At 42.1% G+C, this 13,626-nt stretch overlaps 1 protein-coding gene across 1 annotated transcript in view; it reads right to left on the reverse strand.

The window, feature by feature from the left end:
* Positions 1-13,626, reverse strand: part of GRM3 (glutamate metabotropic receptor 3) — a 147,445-nt gene that overhangs the window by 66,398 nt on the left and 67,421 nt on the right. The window lies entirely within an intron of this gene.

The following is a 13,626-nucleotide window of genomic DNA, read 5'->3' on the forward strand; positions in this document are numbered from 1 at the left end:
AAGCACGCACACGGGAGTGAAGTATGTATTTTGGGACCAATATCTACCCCTATTGAAATGAATGGGTATTTTGTCATTGATTTAAAAGAGAAATCCTGTGATAGTATAATAGTTTCATTATGTGTATATGCCCACAGAAAATGCTCCCTCTCTCTCCCATACACACACACACACGCACGTGCAAACCCCTTTATATATATATATACAGTCTGTCTTTAAATAAGTTGTCCGGAAACCCCTTCATATAATCTCTTTAGTGTATGACTTAAAATGTCAACCTAGAACTCCAGCTTCCCCCCTCCCCCCAACAAAATCAAGTGTGGTAATATTTAAATAGTGCACTTTAATATTTTATTACTATACTTACCTTTTTCTTAAAGCAGAATTTGTTATGATTAGGCTTGCAGGGTTATGTATAATTTAGGAACACTTAGCATTATTTAAAATAGAGTGCTAAGAAATTTTAAGAATAAAGGCGATTAAAATTTAACATTGAAAGATGGTCAAACAAGCTTATTCTGTTTGTTCCAGTGGAAATTCTATTTGATGTACAGATTGTGGGAAAGGACAGCATTTATTCCGGATCTTAATATCATAAATCATTAAGAAGTCAGCTACACAGTTAAATGTGTTTCTTTATAGCTATATTGATTTCAGTATAGTTGTATGTATCCCGAGTTGAAGCCCTTTTCAGCAGAATTCTCCATTCACAGACAGGTGATACGTCAACTGGAAACAGACATCTTCACTACAGGCAATGTGCTTTGCTAATATCATATGTTTTATTAACCAGTGCACGAAAAGGAAGTAAACATCTTTCCTGGATTGGTAGGAATAATTGCAAAATAATAATTACTAATAAACTATATATTTCACAAATAATTCGGTGTCAAATTTAGGACGGTAAAATTATTTGCAAAATATTATTCAGCCATCTACAGAACAAGTCAAACAACAAGAAACCTACATACATATGACATTAAAAAAAAAGATAATTTATTTGCAGTTAGTAATTCAATCGTATCTGTTTCTATGCCAGTGATAGACTCTCTGGATTATAACATATGTTGAGATCTTCTCAACGTTGTCTTTTCTACAGGTGTGTGTTTGGCCTCTGCAACCATTGTAGCTGAAGATCTTAACTAAACTAATATAATTACAACACAGATATGAAAGTTGTTATCTCTCATTTTCAGATTGGTGAGGCTGTAACAGGATCCCATCTCTGTGGGCATCCCCAGCAGTAATGGCATCCCCAGCAGTCATTCTAATCCCGTTCCTCACACTCTGGCTTATCAGAGCCACTTTGTCTGTTCTCGCCTGCCGTGCCTTTTGAGGTTATTATGAATTTTCAGAGGCTGCCCTTAGAAAAGCGGAGTGTGGCCTTAGATGCCTTGCTCCATCCTGCTCAGCTGCCTGGGATCACTTGGCCCTCAGTGAGATTCACTGGGTTTGCTTGCCCCACAGTATAGCACCCCGGTAGGCTGTCTTTCAGGGCCCAGATAATCATCTTCAGCTAGTGCTCTGTCAGCGGCCCCAATAACTATCCTCAGCCAGAGCTCTCAGTCACCTCCCCTCCATTCAGGCCTTTCTCAAATGACCTTCAGTCCTTTCTGGTCCTACATCAACTAGACAAACCTGCAGCACCATCCCTAAGCACCCTCAGTGGTCTCCTACCTCCCTTTCAGCCACATCCATACCTTACAGCTGATGCAAACCCTAAAACAAACCCCTAAGCAAACTTACCTTCCTGTGTCTCTTTCCAGTCCTGCCCAGCTCCTTCCATCAACCTCTCTTGGGTCACACTGACTCCTCAGACTAGGAGCTCTGTTTAAATTCTTGCCTGGCTCCACCCTTTCTAGTAACCAGGCTTCCCTCCCCTAATCATACACAGGGGTTCCTCTTTGTTAATTATCAGGCTTACTGCTCTGGAGCCTGCTTTTTTACAGTCTGCACCTGCAGTCTGCCTCACTGCAGCTTTCACCTTTCAGTAACAGGGATTAGAGGCTCCTGTTACAGAGGCATATAGAGATGAAGGGCCAGGTTTGCTCAGTGCCCCTACTTGAGCCTAGATTTTTAGGCTGCCCTACTGTGCAGTAGCTGAAGCACATGTTTTTGTAATGATGCTTAATGCTGCCTATTTTTCTGTGCATTAGCATATTACCATGTTTTTGATGTGTTGCTTTACTGCAGAGTAAAATAGGCTACTGTGCATTAAGGCACATGTGTAGACATGCCCTGTGTTTGTTTGCTTTTTGGCTCTGAAGAGGAAACCAAAGAGCTGCCTAGGGAAAACTTGACTTGGCCCCAAGAGAAACATTTTTGATGTGCCCTAAAGAGTGATTGTTGTGAAAAGTAAGAAATAGAAGTAAAACCAATCCTTAATCTGCTCTCCTCAGTAAATCCACTTCACTTCTTCAACACTCTAGGTGTTGAGAAGTCCTGATTCCAGGTCTTTGCTAGACCTCTGACAGGCTTGTGAAGATGGATCCTTGATTACTCAGGAGTCACTGACTTTCCGTTCATTCCAGTGGCAAATTTTAACCTCTGCTAAGACAGTGAATGAGGAATGTCTTTCTGGTTGCAATCTCACTGTTTCTTGATGGCATGAGGCATACGTGTCTTAGCAGGGCTTTTGTCCCAAGCAGAAAGAAACATACATATGCAGCAACCACATCCACCTTTCAAACAGAACGTATCCTTTTTGACTGCTCCAGTAGCTTAGTGATTAAACCATTGGCTCAAGATACTGGAGGTGTGGGTTCTAGGCCCCTGTTTCTCTCTTATAGGTTTATGCAGAGTAGCTAAGCCCCAGGTTCTGGGATAATCATGGCTGAAGACACCTCCCAACCCTCTTCTTTTGAAGTTGGCCCTCTGGGCCACTAGTCAAAAAGTGCTGGGGACACAAGGAAAGCAAACAAAACTTTCTGGCTCTGGGAGAAGGGTGGTGTCTTGGCAGAGAGGTTCTGGTCTTTGGTCATATATCTGTTTATGCCATTTTACCAGCTAATCTCTTCAATACTGAATGCATCACATACTCTGATATACCTGGGGTAAAGCCATTGTAAGTCATGGCCCTATTCTGGACTGAGTTTTACAAATGGGGGCAGGATCTGGCTCAATAGAGCTGCATCAATGCAAGTGACACAGTGCAAGTGGCTTCCCAGGGTGATCTGAAAGCAAACAGATCACCAGTCCTGTTCCATCTTTCTATGTAAGTTGGGTGTGTGGCAATAGTTGTCATAGAAATATGATTTCAAGAGAGATTTGACAGTGGTGAGTCATGTCATGGTCCAAAAGATGGGGGTAGGCTAGAGGCAAACGAATGGAAAATGCTGACTTCAGCACATGCACAAGCGCGTGCACACTCACCCTTTCTTTTTCAGAATGGAAAATCAGAGACTATGAATTTTGCTCCTACCAATACATCTGACTTTCTTTTCCTCTCACTAGACACAGGCACACACTCCTTTTGGTTAAAGATTCTGGGTCATGTCTTCTTAGAGGCCTTTTCTGCATGAAGGAGTACTGTCATCAGGACTACTACTCAAAGGCTTTCTAAATGATACAGTCTGAGCACCTATTACAATCTCCTGAGGAGGGTGTTTCAAGCAGGTGCGGCACCATGGGAAGAAACCTGTTGCCCTTACTGTTCTTTATACAGTTTTTCCAAAGGCTCTGTAAAGCAGAAGGCACATACAGTAAAGGTAAGGATTTGCCTCCTCTCCTATTCTCCCTTCTAGCAAGACATCATCCACCTTCTTGAGTCAGAGGGTGCTGACAGAAGTGATATTTGTCTGTGATTCACCTCTTGAAAGTGCTCTACAGCCATGCCCTGACCAGTGCACAGCTGCAGAGCACTTTAAAAGTGCCTGATTATGGGACAAATTAACCCTCATTTAATGAAAGTTCAGATGAAGGTGATCCAAAGACACTTCATTAACTTCTCTTTGTCCCTGCATGTGACCAGGGCTGGGATGATGAAGCCCAGCTCTGCTCCCAATGTTGTCTGCAGGATGGGAAGGGGGATGGGGGAAAGGAAGGATCTCTGGCCTGGAGTTTACCCAGCTTGCGCTGGAGCGGGTGGAGGGTGGATTGGAGCTGGGAGGTGTGTATGTAGGGAGGGGTGGGGGGAAGGGAAGGGAGGGTGCAGAGATGCAGTGGATTGACTTCGAAGTGGAGCTTGATCCCCATGTCCCAAACATTAAATGTGTTGTGTCGGGGGGAGGGGGAGAGGTCACTGTAACTCACGGCACTTTCTGTGAAACACCATGAGTTACATCAGGGAGCTGTATGTCTGTCAGCATCCACAGAGTCAGGCTCCCCCTTACTTGTTTTTTTTCTGTCTCCATGATGCTCTCCTTGTTGGCAGCACAATGGCTTACTTTAATGGGAAAGTACTCTCAGTCTTGTGTGGCCTAGTGGTTAAGATATTTCCTGAAATGTCTGAAGTCAGGGTTGAAATCCCCTTGGCCTAGAAACTTATCACTAATGCACCAAGCACACCAGCTTCATTTCAGTATTAGACACTTGTAATTTTCTGTGTACAATTTGAGGAGGGGGGCATTACTCAGTATTTTGGGTATCTGTGGAGAAGATAAATCTCAATGCAGCATTACTATATAGAGTCTTATGGAGCAGTACTAATCACTTCTGAGTATTCACACTAGGGACAAATGTAGTAGAGCAGGGCAAAAATGTGGCTTCATAAGGCAAGGTATCTTAATACAAGTAAGCAGATGCAGAATGTTGTTGGATGACCCAGACATCAACAAATTGCATAAGTGTTACCTGCATATCTTGGCAGTGAAACAGAATTCTCAGTTGTTCACTTTCTTTGTTTAGTTGTGGAGGAGATTAACCAACGCCCTAATTTTTTATCATAAAATGCACTTCCTTTTGTAGGCATTGCTCTTTCACCCAGAAAATCTGCTATCCTAGCTTCCCACATCTGCATCATTGAGTCTTTACTCCCCCTCTCCCCATCGTGTGCTTTTGGCTTCTCTTTGTTTCAGTGCAGTGCCAAAAGGAGCAGGTGTTATAAGAGGTATCGGTGTGAGGATAGGTGCTTATGGGAGGGACAGCTTGTCAAAAATGCTCTCTCTCAGACTGTTAAAAGGGTCATGCTCCTAGGACCAAGTGTTTATCTGATGGCTATGTGACTTGTAAAAGAGCAAGACTTAAATGGCAGATTCAGGTGGCTAGATGAACAGTATCATCAGGAGGATGCCAGAACAGAGAGCTTGCTCTGCAGAGAAGAAGCTGTTCTAAAGCAATTAGCAAAAATGAGCTAGGATTTCAGTTTCTTTTCTGCCTGCTTACATAGATGTATCTTCCATGCTTGATTAGTTTGGGATATGTTAAATCTACTACATACATAGATCATTTCTAGAAGTGTTCTGTCTAAAATAATATGGACTGTATTCTTTCCTTACCTGCACTGGAAATAGTGCCCAGATGCTCATGAGTGGATGGTGGTCATATTCTGCCAGAAGAAATGTCACCATTTGGGCCATGTCAATCTGACCCTTTGACACCAACCCTTAAAACACCTGTTTCTGAAATGTACATTAAGGTTTCAAATGGGAATGCCTATTGTTCAAACTGGAATCCTATTGTTGTTGGTCTTCTTCTTGCTATTTGACATTTAAATTGTTGTCGGGTCTCAAAGGTCTGTTGGGCTAGGCTCTTTGTAAAGCATAATATAGTACTTCTCCTGAAAAACTCATGACGTATATAGACACAAGGAAGGGAAATAGTGGTAGAGTAACATACCCAAAATCACACAGCAAATCAGTGCCCCCATCACCTGACTGCTGATTGGTTCGTTGGTTCCACCAAATATTTGACCTACTCATCCACTTCAAGTTTCTCTGAAGCAATTATAGGACATTGTTACCATCAAACCCCTTTTCAGTGTGGCTGAATATAAATTTGGGATCACCAGGGGTGTGGAATCAATCTGAATATTGAAATAACTGAAACAAAGTGAAGCAAACCAGGAATAGGGGTCCATAGATGCACGGCAGGAGCATCAGGGACAACTGTTAAGTGTTTTCTGGGTAGGCCATGGCCAGCTTAGCTTAGTGAGATAATAGAAATGTTAGGCCCCCTTCATTCCACAACCTCTCCTGTGGATCCAGGTCCTTTTCAGCCAGGAATTATAGCATGGAAAAATGAATCCATTGCTAGAGGACATTGAAAGCACCTTCTCTTAGAGAGAGCAGGTCACTAACTTGCTTTAAGATTGCAAGTATGTGGTCTTTACTTAAAATATTATTGCCTCTGGCAACTGCACTGGTGGGACGAGAAGCTGATTTCCATGCTATGATAAAGGAAGATTGAGTTCCTATGTGTTACCCAATCTTTGTGGTCTTGCCAAGTTGTTTCTATTAGGATAGAGCATTTGTTTTATCAGTCTTAGAGAAAAAAACCAACAACTTATTTTATCAGTCTTAGAGAAAACACCCTGTTAGGGTGAAATTACACGTTACACTTAGACCATACTAAATTTGTGAAATGTTAAGCAGTGTTAAAGTTAGAATGTGTTGTGAGCAGTCACATGTTAAGGGTTAATATAGTTTCTTACTGGTATAGCTCTGACTTGCCACTAAAAGACTGGTAAGCTGGAGTGTGGCTAGGAGCCAGGGCACCTGGGCCTTATCTCTGTCTTCTCCGTGGGAGAGGAGGAGGCTGAAGTGGTGCATCCTGGGATTCCACAGGACTCTAAATTGCTTATCTCCTTGGAACAGACTGAAGTTACCCTAACATGAGCTAGGTAGCAGAGCTCAGAGTTCACCCTCACCTGAACTGGTATAACTTTGAGACACTCAGAGGGCACTTAGAACAAGTTAATAAGATTTAATGGGTGGATGCTCAGGTTTTAAGTGCCCTTAGTATGGTCTAAGTATATAATGTGTAACTTCAGCCTTATTCTCCATGAGTTAATTTTGCTCAGGCCTTCCTAGGTAGCCCAATGCCTTGTATATTGGTTTCTATTGTTTTACCATCTTACACCAAGAAAAGAACTTACTCAGTTCTTAATCACTACTGACACTTGGCACTGAGAAGCTTTTAACAGTCAAGGAGATTCAGACTTCCTTTCTGGTTCAGAGTATAGAGAAAAGTGTGGTAGAAACTCTGAGCATTGATATGCCTCTCCTTGACCCTTGTCCAAGTGAGGTCATGCTGGGTGCAGGATTGCAACTGAATTGATGGCATGAGCAGATGACGTCCTTGAAGTGGTGAGGGAAGGTTGAGTGCCCATGTTGATGCTGTTGGCTTTATTTTTTCTGTTTAATACCTTTAGTTATGAAATAGGGTGGTCTACTACCCTAGAGCTAGAGCTACTTGGAACTCTCTGAGGAGATCTTGAGTTTGGAATCCTTTCCTGTCCCCCTGTCTTGGCTTAAATGTATTGACCTTCAGAGCATCCTGCCAGGCTCATCTATTTACTCAAACACTTAGGAAAATGCACAATGAGCTGTTTTTCACAGTGAAGAAGTTATTGTTTGGGTTTGGCTGTTGTGGTTGGCTATATTTAGTCTTGCGGTGAAAAACTACTGCTGATTTTGGTGGCATTACTAATTACTGTCAAGGAGGCCAAAGACTGGCTTTTTTCTATTGGAGCCTGTTTAAAAAAAAAATCTCTATTTTTATTCAAATTTCAGTGCGTCTCTAAGGCTGACACACAACAACTGAAACGGTTAAATGCCACTCTAGATCCCTCTTGAAGATGATGGCCTACTATCGCAGTATTACTGCTAATCCAACACACTTCGTTCATTTACGTGGGCTCTACCAGAACTTAACCTTAACACTTGATAAGAACTGTACCATGGGATAAGATGTCTCACTTCACTGGAAAGGAGTGATGGACAATCCTGACTCTCTTTACTGCTTACAATTAGAAATCCAGTCACCTGTTTCTAAAAATCTTTTTTTACAGGTACCCATGAATTAGGGTGACAGATAATGTGCCAGGTACACAAATTGCTCACATACTGATAGTGGCTTCCTGAAGTCTGATAACTCAAATCTGAATGGCATTAGAAAAGGAGTAATTGTAGAGATGTGACAAGTTAAAGGAAACAGAAATGAATATTCTTCGTGGAAAAAGAATTTATTTCATGGGATGTTAGCTGGGTTTTGACACATACATTTGCTCAAAGTAAACCAATCTTCCTGAAATTTCACATGCTGGATGTTACGCTTCAGAATTTGTCTGGAAAAACTGAAGCAAATGGAATAAGACATGCATGAAATACAGTCAAAATATATATTATTTTCATTGGTAGGACATTTTCCTAACTTGCTTGGCCAATGATTCAGAGCCTGTATCACTGCAGCTACAAACTCAGTGTTTATTTCTGCTTCTCTCATTGAAGACTGGTGCTTTTGATCACATTAGGGATACAGGTGAGGTAAATTAGTTATTCCAAAGAAGTCTGTGGCTGAAATCCAGCAACATGCTTAAACGTTTGAGTCGTCATTTTGATTTCAATGAAACTATTCGTGTTCTGAAAGTGAAACATGTACTTAACAGGGTTGCCATAAATACCTAGTGATTTAGGAACATTAGTTCTATTGATGTAGCACTAGGTGTTCAAAAAAGCGCTTTTTTGAAAATCTGGTCTTACTTATGGATTGTTGTGTCCTTGAACATCTGACGCAGAGCTCTTCTGAAAAATCTTATCCTAAATCACTTAAGTACTTTCAAAAATTTCACCCATGAGTATGGTTACACGAGTAAGTTACTAAAGGGTAAGTGAGTATGTGAATTTATAGAGTGCCAGATACTCCTTGGTAACTGCCTCTGTGTGTGTGCTTCTACAGTACCCATGCAATAGCTTGCATCTCAGTGAAATTGGGATGAACTACCTCACATTTGCCACAGACTAAAAGGCTGCATACTGGCAGTTACTGTAGAGTCATAGCTAATGCAGTTGTGGTCAACCCTTTTGGCAGGCATACCACAAATTAAGCCCCAAGGGTCGCTCTGATCCCCATCTGCCCAGAAGTGTAGAGTTTGCTGATAGAGTTTGCACCCTGGGGGGCTGGAATGGAGGCAGAAGATCTTGAGCTCCAGCTGTGCAGAGCAGAGTAGAGGCTGGACACTGCTGTAAGAGGAGATATTACCACTAAATGCCAGGTTAATTCTTCCCTAGTCTTGCAATTGCTGCAGTTCTATATGGCAAGTGAGGATCCAAAGCCATGAATGGCCAGAGGTTTGAATTTCCTTGTGTCCATTCTGGCACCTCCTTTTACTAAGTGCCTGGGTCTTGTGGACCCCACACAGCAGCTGCCTGTGCCACTCGTGGCATGTACCTTGCAACTTGGCCACCCTTGAACCAACGCATTATAAATTCACGTCAGATGTTCTTGTGGCAGCTAGCATGGGTTGGTGTCATCAATGTCTTAGAAACTAGAGTTAGTTAGAATAACCCTTCCACAGTTTTATTCAGTAAATGATTTTCCTTTTTGTATTTTTTTGCTATATAATTGTTTGAAACATTTTGAAAGAGTTGGGGAGTTTGGTTTTTTCTATTTGTCCTTTTTTTCTTGTTTTCTTGCTAAGCCATCCAAGGTTTGGGGTGTCTGTCTTCCCCTTCACTATTTCATCTTCCTTTCTTTCTTCCCTACTCCAAGACCACCAGAATGCAGCCACCTTTGAGGTTTGAAAGCATGGCAGCTAGTTAACAACAGCAGCATCACACATAGATTAGGAAGCAAAGAATGTGTTATCCAGTTGTACCTCTAGGGTCAGGCTAGGGAGACACAACATGCTGTCAGTGGAAGTCAGTGCAAATATTCTGATTTCAACCAGCTGAAGACCTGGTTCAAAGATTATATGATTTATTGGGGAAGAATACTGTGGACTCCTAAAAAGCTCTGGCACACTTGAATTTTTCCACTCTCCTATTTAGATCTCAGGAAGAAAGTCAGTGTTGTTTAGATATGCAATTTGGCCTTTTGAGTTGAGTATTAATCTTGGAGAGGATTAGTCCTGGCTGTATCACTAGGCTACTTGGAATTCTTGGCTGGTCATTTTTTTTTCCTTTCAGTTTAGCCATTTTTAAAACAGGGATAATATTACTGACCTTCTGGATAAAGAGCTTTGAGCTTTACTTTTGAAAATCATTAGGAATTCTTATTGTAAGTGTTGGTAATTATTATAAACAGAAGTGGAAATTTTACACTGAAAAGTCCCTTTTTATGGTCTATTGATTGCTATACTGTATTTAGAAAAAGATGAGCACACTGACAACTAAATATGTGCTTTCTTCACCCTCAAATTCTGAGTGTGGACATGGGGCTGAAGGTAGGGAGGGTCTGCAGGGAATCAGTCAGAATGCTCTAGCCCCCTCCTGACTCATTTACAGTGGCTAACAACAAGTCTCAGTCATGCTGGTTGGAATTTTTTCCTTGTTGTGGCCTCGGGTTTGGGAGAAACGTTACATAGATGTGGTCTAAAAAGATTCTGTTGAGTAGAACAACCCCCTTAAATTCCTTCTAATAAGGAATGGGAAGTGAGTGGAGTTTGTAAAAACTTTGGCCTGTGTTGCTTTCTGAGTTAGGGTGATTCATACGGTACTGGAGTGAGGTGCTGTAGGAGGTGCATTGCCATGATTAGGTCCTCCAAAATCAGGCAAATATGCACTGCTCTGGCAAACCTAGGATGGAAGATATTAGGCTTCAGCAATTGAGTAATGAGTGTGTTCAGAAATTCTGAGAAGTCAGTATGAGGCTCACGCTTTGCCACTCTTGGATGATTGTCTAAGACCTTTGTAAAATGGCGTTAGACCTTTGCCAGTCCCTCAAAGTCTTTCTCTCTTCTTGCCATCTTCTTCTTTCTCTTTTCTGAGCTGAATTCATTTGCCTGAATGCCCACGTGCCCATTTACAGCTAAGTAGCCTGGAGACAGCCTTCAGCACAAGCCAGAACACTTCTCCAACTTGCACCTATGCAGTCACAGGTAGCAATACATACTGATATGTCAATAGCCTCAAAGGCCAGTTTTAATGGTAAAAGTTAAGAGATTGGTTTTCTGCCCATAGCTGACTAGGACTGCTTTCTGGGATGTCATTATGCTATGTCCTGCTAAGTTCACTATGCTATGTCCTGCTATGACTCTCGCAAAGAAGAGAGAAGATATGAAAGGCTCAAATGTACCATAGGAGTCACTGAACACAGATGCCACATAAACATGGGGGAAAATATTATTTGGGGGGGCTAAGCCCCATCTGGCCCCTGCTCCTCCCTCCTGCAGGGCTGTTGCAGGGCTGGCACAAGCTGGTGCTGTATGCGACAGCAGCGGAGCTGCTGCATGCTGAGTGGCACCAGGCACTGGGATGGCAGTGCCATTGTGCTGCTACTGTTGTTGACCTCCACAAAAAGTCAGGGGGGCCTGAGCCCTGTTTGCCCTGGCCTTCCACCGCCTATATGGATCACACCTACTTACCTACACTCCCTGATGGAGGGACTGGGTATCAAGATATGTCTCTTTGGCAAAGTATTTAGCATTTTCTTTTTACCTTGTTGTGAAGTGTCTTCATTTTTCTCTACCCTAACAAAGCTAATCCCTTTCCTTTGCTCCTAATCACTTTGCAACTCTTTGGAACATCTGCAGAGGTTTTCTTGAGCCCAGTTCCCTCTGTGAGCTTCTGTTCATATTCCAGCCAAGATATTCTGCATGCCAATTCTTGGCTCCCTCAAAACAGCAGTGTTAGGATCTGCCAGGTTTCATTTTCACCATTGCTCTGCCAAGACATTTGCTCACATTACAGCAAGAGGGCCAAATTATGGCTGTGCCTGTGCACGTGAGGGCTTTGGAGAGCTTGTTACTTATAATACTGCTGTATATGTTACAGTTATACCTGACTTCAAGCATTTGGTATTGGGGAGAATCATGGTTTAACGTGGGCATTTCCAGCAATTTGTTCCACCCAAGAGGAGGCTGTATGAGAATGCAGTTCAGTCCCAGAGTGGGTATCAGATACTCCATCTGCTCCCTTGACAGCTAGAGGGCAGTCCCAAAGGATGCCTTTCCCCACTGTCCTTTCTCACCTCAGTATAACTCAGGATCTCCAAGTCATGAGTGTTAAATGACAGTCGTCTCTGCATAAGTGACGGGGAACTGCTGCTCTCTAGAGCTGACATTTAAGTCTCTATTCTGTGTGAGGATAATTTGTGGTTAAAAAGTTGACCTACTTTCAATCCCATCATGATTGTGGCTAAAACACTTAGGCTGGGATTTTCTGAAGGTGTCCAGGAAGATTAGGAGATAATATTGCTCCCTTTGTCTAACAAGATTGTAAGCTTTTCAGGGCAGGGGCTGATTGTTTCTACGTGCTTGCATATGCCTACCATACCGCAGTCCAGATCTCAGTCTTAATATCTTGCATATGCTCATATTAATAATACTCATCATTATTATTGAAAACAGTGAAGAGTAACTAACGGGGAGCAGTAGCAGGAGACATACTTATTCTGTTCGGGTTCCTGAGGAGAGGAAAGAATTGAAGTGTTTAGCAACTGATTGTGATGCTTGTCTGTTGGCCTTTTTTAATATTAAAAAATGGAAAATTAGCTACAGTAGCATATCTTTAAATAATAACAACCCCCATGTACCCCCCCAAACCACAGACTGGTAACTGTTCCATCACATGAATGTTACCTTTAGGCTACGGCGCTCAGTGGAGTGTGAAATCACAATTAACGGAGCAAGTGTTTTGTAAGTGAGCAGAGGCTGCTGGAAATTACACCCTGCTATTAGCTGATTTTAGAATAACTCTGCTGAACAGCCTCATGATTACTGGGCTGTGGCATGTATTAAAAACCTATTAATAAAATATAATTGATTGTGAATTGTGCTTACTGCTTTTATATTTTTAATTGCTAATGTCACAGAAGTTTACTGGAAACAAATCCTGTCCTCAGCTATCAATTGGGACTGCGGTGTTTTAAAGTCTTTACTGTACAGATGACAAAACATATTATTGGGCCAGCAGGCTTATTTGGTGTAAATCACTGCATAGCTCTTGAAACCAATTATATTTGCTGATGGGATTCTTGATTTTTATCTTCTTCACTCATCTGAAGAGACTGTGATATTGTCTTTTCTACTGTCAGAAAAGTATCGGTGAGAGGCTGATGAAAACAATATCCTCAGTCTTCCAGACATGACTTGCTATTCACTTTAACTTGCCCTGAGAAGTAAGCAATAGATAGGATAGGAGGTGGCAGTTGCTATACCACACTTCACTAAGAAAAATCACCCAGGCTAGCATGGTTAAGGCACACAACAGCCGCCCAAAGGACTGATATGGTCAGCATCACAGTTGGTCACCTCTGACTCTCTTGCCTGAATGCCCAAGTGCCCATTTACAGCTAATTAGCTTGGGGACAGCCTTCAGCACAAGCCGTAACACTTCTCCAACTTACAGCTGTGCAGCCACAGGTAATGGTACATATTGATATGTATTTGATGGAATGCAGATGGTAACTAAATAGAGAGCAAATGCACCTTCTACTTCTAAGCAATGGAAGAAGATACATACGTGGAATAATCTGAGGGTGAATTGGACACAGCACAGGAAGCTATCCCATTGACATTGCATTGGCAAA

The sequence above is a fragment of the Alligator mississippiensis genome, chromosome 4, assembly GCF_030867095.1.
Source record: "Alligator mississippiensis isolate rAllMis1 chromosome 4, rAllMis1, whole genome shotgun sequence".
NCBI lineage: Eukaryota > Metazoa > Chordata > Crocodylia > Alligatoridae > Alligator > Alligator mississippiensis.